At 42.1% G+C, this 4838-nt stretch overlaps 1 pseudogene; it reads left to right on the top strand.

Annotated features, from left to right (window-relative positions):
* The first annotated feature begins 2243 nt into the window (after nt 1-2243).
* LOC103594146 lies at nt 2244-4415 on the top strand (annotated as a pseudogene).
* The last annotated feature ends 423 nt before the right edge of the window (nt 4416-4838 follow it).

Genomic DNA, 4838 nt, shown 5'->3' with positions numbered 1-4838 from the left:
AGATCACACTCAGCAATGTCATTGTAGAAGTCATTCAGTCATACCTAAGAGTAGAATGTTTGTGCATCAGGGAGGGGTGAGGGGAGTCTTCCTTCTGCTATACTCAGATGCAGGTGTCTCACAGAGATGTGGTATAACTTATTGGTTAAGCATAGAGATGTAGAGTCAGCCTAAGTTTAAATCCTGAATCCTCCATTTACCAGCCAAGCAACTGGGCAAGTTACTTAACCACTCTGTGCCTAAGTCTCATCATCTATAAAATTATACCTAATCTTAAAGCTATTAGGAAATTAAATGAGTGAATACATGTAAAGCACTTAGAGCAGCCCTGGCAATAGTGAGTTCACAATACATGTTATATATATTATAATTCATGTCTTCATTAACATTAAATGAGCACCTACTAGATGCCACACATTATGTTAGGCACCAGGAATACAAAGATGAATAAGATATAGTTCCTACTCTCTAAAGGGAACCTGAAGCTTATGGATAACATAGCCATGGAAGCAAATAGTTAAAACATCATGTATCGAGCTATACAGGAGAGGAATAGACCAAGTGGTCTGGGAGGACCCTGCAGGCTGGGACAGTCAGGAAGACTTCACCGATCAGGTCACTGAAGCTGGATTACCAGGATGAATGGAATTTAGAAGGTGGAGAATGGAGGGCAGAGGGCTTCTCAGGAAGAGGGAATAGCAAGGGCCAAGGCATGGAAGTACAAAGAGTACCACATGGTCAGGAAAATAAAAGGTGTTTGGTGGTGGGATGTAGATGACCAGAGGGATGGGATGGGTTGGGGGGTAACGGAGAAGATCTTGGGAAAGTAGACAGCATCCAGACTATGGTGATACTCGTGTGCCACCTTTGTGGGGTCTCTCCTGCAGGAAGTGGAGGGCCATTATAATTTTTAAGGAGGTGAGTTGCATGACCAGATCTGAACATTAGAGATAAGCATGTAGTTTGGTGTTTGGCACTTAGTAGGTGCTTACTAAATGGAGGTTGAAAAAATATATAGAAACTCCCCATAGTGTAGAGGATGGATTCTCAGTAAGAGACAGAAAGCAGGGAGCTAGGAGGCTTTGCAATAGTCAGGGTGCAAGATGGTGAGAACCCAAACTAAGGCCATGGCTGTGGAGATGGGCAGGAGACACAGAGTTGATAAAATACCTCTCAGAAACTCAATGGAGTGGCATGCTTAGTTTTGGGTTCGGGGTTTAAGGGGAATATGGAGAATTTAGAATAAATCCCAAAGAAAAAAACCCTGTTTACATAACAATAATAAACACTGGAATAAACATAACAAGTGTTCCAGATCTAAATGATGAAAACTTTAAAATTATTAAGGGACATAAAAATTAGGTAGCTGTTTTATCTTCCACAGCCCTGTACTACTGGGCTTACAGGTGGGATAGGTATGTGCCTTGCTCCTCATTGTTAAATCTGAATCATTCTCTCATCCTTCTCCCTAAAAATCTCCCCATCTTTGAATCTGATGTCATAAGACTCTACTACCAGCTCCTGGGGTCATTATATCTCATTCCTTGTAGATTTTAGCTCCAGCTCCACTCTCACCAACTCTTCCCCTGCTCTGACTCTTGATAGTTTTAACACATACATAGATAATCCATCCAATATCCCTGAGGCTCAGTTTCTTGGCCTCCTCTCCTCCCATAATCTTGTTGTCTACTCTGTCTTAGCCATTAATACTTGTGGTCATTGCCTAGTAGACTTTGTCATAAACAATAACTGAGCTTCTCCATGATCTCTATTTCAAGCATTTTCATTTTCAATCACCATCTCCTATTTTTTCCTGTCCATTTCTTATGGTTTTCCAATTCCAACAATTCTTAGACCACACCAAGACAATCCAGATCTCAGTTCCTTTCCATTGAGCTCAACTCCTTTTCACTGTTGCTCCTTCTGTTCATCAACTCATGGCCTCACTCTCCTCCTTACTCAGCTTAAGTTCCCAAGGTCAATCATTAGGATGAGTTTCTTGCATATATCCTCAACTTCCTTACCTGCTTCACTTTTTTGAGCTTGTTTGGCTAACCCACAACCTTTGGCCAATCCAACTCTCCATGTATTCTGCACCTGCACCCAAGGAGCTCAATGTACCCAGAGAAAAATACAAAATCATGCACACTGGTCTCACTTTTAAGTCAAGATCACTCTTTTTTGCAATGGGTTTGCTGCCATAACACAGTTGTCATGAAAACCACTGCTAAATCAAAGTCAAGATGGGAAAGGAAAAGACTCAGGTTAACATCGTCGTCATCAGACATGTAGGTTCAGGCAAGTCCACCACTATGGCCATCTGATTTACAATGTGGTGGGACTGACAAAAGAACCATTGAAAAATCTGAGAAGGAGGCTGCTGAGATGGGAAAGAACTCCTTCAAGTAGGCCTGGGTCTTGGATAAACTAAAACCAAAAGGTGGTATGACCAGTGATATCTCCCCATGGAAATCTGAGACCAGCAAGTATCATGTGATTATCACTGATGCCCCAGGACACAGAGACTTTATCAAAAACATGATTACAGGCACATCTCAGGCTGACTGTGCTGTCCTGATTGTTGCTGCCATTGTTGGTGAGTTTGAAACTGGTATCTCCAAAAATGGGCAGACCCATGAGCATGCTCTTCTGGCTTCCAAAAAACATGATTACAGGCACATCTCAGGCTGACTGTGCTGTCCTGATTGTTGCTGCCATTGTCGGTGAGTTTGAAACTGGTATCTCCAAAAATGGGCAGACCCATGAGCATACTCTTCTGGCTTCCCCACTGGGTGTGAAATAACTGATTGTTGGTATTAACAAGATGAATTCCACTGAGCCACCCTACAGCCAGAAGAGATATGAGGGACTTGTTAAGGAAGTCAGTGCCTACATTAATAAAGTTGGCTGTAACCCCAACACAGTAGCATTTATGTCAGTTTCTGATTGGAATGGTGACAACATGCTGGAACCAAGTGCTAACATGCCTTGGTTCAAAGGATAGAAAGTCATCTGTAAAGATGGCAATGCCACTAACATTAACAAAGCAAATGTATTTCACAGGGCCTAGCCTCCAGAGCCCTGTAGTTTCAGGTTTAGCCTAACCTTTTAAAATTACACATAGAAATGTTAAGCTTGCAAAAGACAGGAAAATTTCCCTGGGCTAAAGTCTCTGTTGTAGATAAAGAATTGTAACACAGCAAAATTGCTGGCTCAAGGACAGATGTCCTTGGTGCAGGTTAACCTACTGATTGAGATGTTAAAAATGTTACTTGATTGTTATGTAAATATGCTAAGGAATTTGCTGTAGGGAAAGAAAGTGTTTGCTAAGAACAAGCTTTTGTTGGTGGACAGACTTAACTTTTTACCAATTGCATTATGGAATGTCACTTTGTTATTTCACTGATGTTACCAGCTTCTATTGTTAAACTATACTTAGCCATAACTCCACCTATGTTCCTTTTCGGTAACTTTCTGGCCTGGAGAATAAATACTGAGAAAGAACCCCAGTTTAGTGTTAATTTTCCAAGGAGGAATGCCTCTCTCTTGAGGTTCCTGGAAATTAACCCCTTTGGGGCTTCTCACTGCTCAGAAGACATGGGCTTTGAGTAATCCTTTGCATGTCCATCACCTTGGGGGAGAGGTGACAGAACCACACTGCTTGGAGAGGCTCTGGATTGCATCTTTCCACCAGCTCATCCAATGGACAAGCCCTTGTGCCTACACCTCCAGGATGTCTACAAAATTGGTGGTGTTGGTACTGTCCCTGTAGGCCAAGTAGAGACTGGTGTCTCAAACCTGGCATGGTGGTCACCTTCGCTCCAGTCAACATTACAACTGAAGTAAAGTCTGTTGAAATGTACCGTGAAGCTTTGAGTGAAGCTCCTCTTGGGGAGAATGTGGGCTTCGATGTTAAGAATGTGTCTGTCAAAGATATTTGCCATGGTAATGTTGCCAGTGACAGCAAAAATGACCCACCAATGGAAGCAGCTGGCTTCACTGCTCAGGTGATTATCCTGAACCAGGCCAAATCAGTGCCAGCTATGCCCCTCTTCTGGACTGTCACACAGCTCACATTGCTTGCAAGTTTGCTGAGCTAGTTTGTTTCCATTAAAAAATACTTCGGCCATGAGATGATCCTTGGAAAAGATGAGGGAAGGATTGATCACCATTCTGATAAGGAGCTGGAAGATGGCCCTAAATTCTTGAAATCTGGTGATGCTGCCATAGTTAATATGGTTCCTGACAAGCTCATGTGTGCTGAGAGCTTCTCTGACTATCCTTCCCTGGGTTATTTTGCTGTTTGTGTTATGAGACAGACTGTTGCTATGGCTGTCATCAGAGCAGTGGACAAGAAGGCTGCTAGGGCTGGCAAGGTCACCAAGTCTGCCCAGAAAGCCCAGAAGGCAAAATGAATATTATCCCTAATTCCTGCCACCACAGTCTTAATCGATGGTGGAAGAACAGTCTCAGAACTGTCTATCTCAATGGGCCACTTAAATTTAATAGCAAAAGACTGGTTATTTAATAGCAAAACACTAATGCATTGTAAAACCTTCAGAAGGAAAGGAGACTGTTTTGTGGATCATTTTAGGTTTTCGTGTGTCAGTTTTAAGTTATTAGTTTTTAAAATCAGTATTTTTTAATGGAAACAACTTGACCAAAAATCTGTCACAGAATTTTGAGAGACATTAAAATAAAGTTTGATGAGAAAAGAAATCATGATCACTAACCTCAAGTAGGCCTTTAATGCTGCTGCTATGGTTTGAATGTGTCCCCCCAAATTCATGTACTGGAAGCTTCATTCCCAATGCAATAGTGTTGGGAGATGGAGCCTA

This window comes from Galeopterus variegatus, unplaced genomic scaffold (assembly GCF_000696425.1).
Source record: "Galeopterus variegatus unplaced genomic scaffold, G_variegatus-3.0.2 Scaffold1495, whole genome shotgun sequence".
NCBI classification, from domain to species: domain Eukaryota; kingdom Metazoa; phylum Chordata; class Mammalia; order Dermoptera; family Cynocephalidae; genus Galeopterus; species Galeopterus variegatus.
Note: the sequence above shows the minus strand (reverse complement) of the source record. Positions and strands in the feature narration are given on the sequence as shown.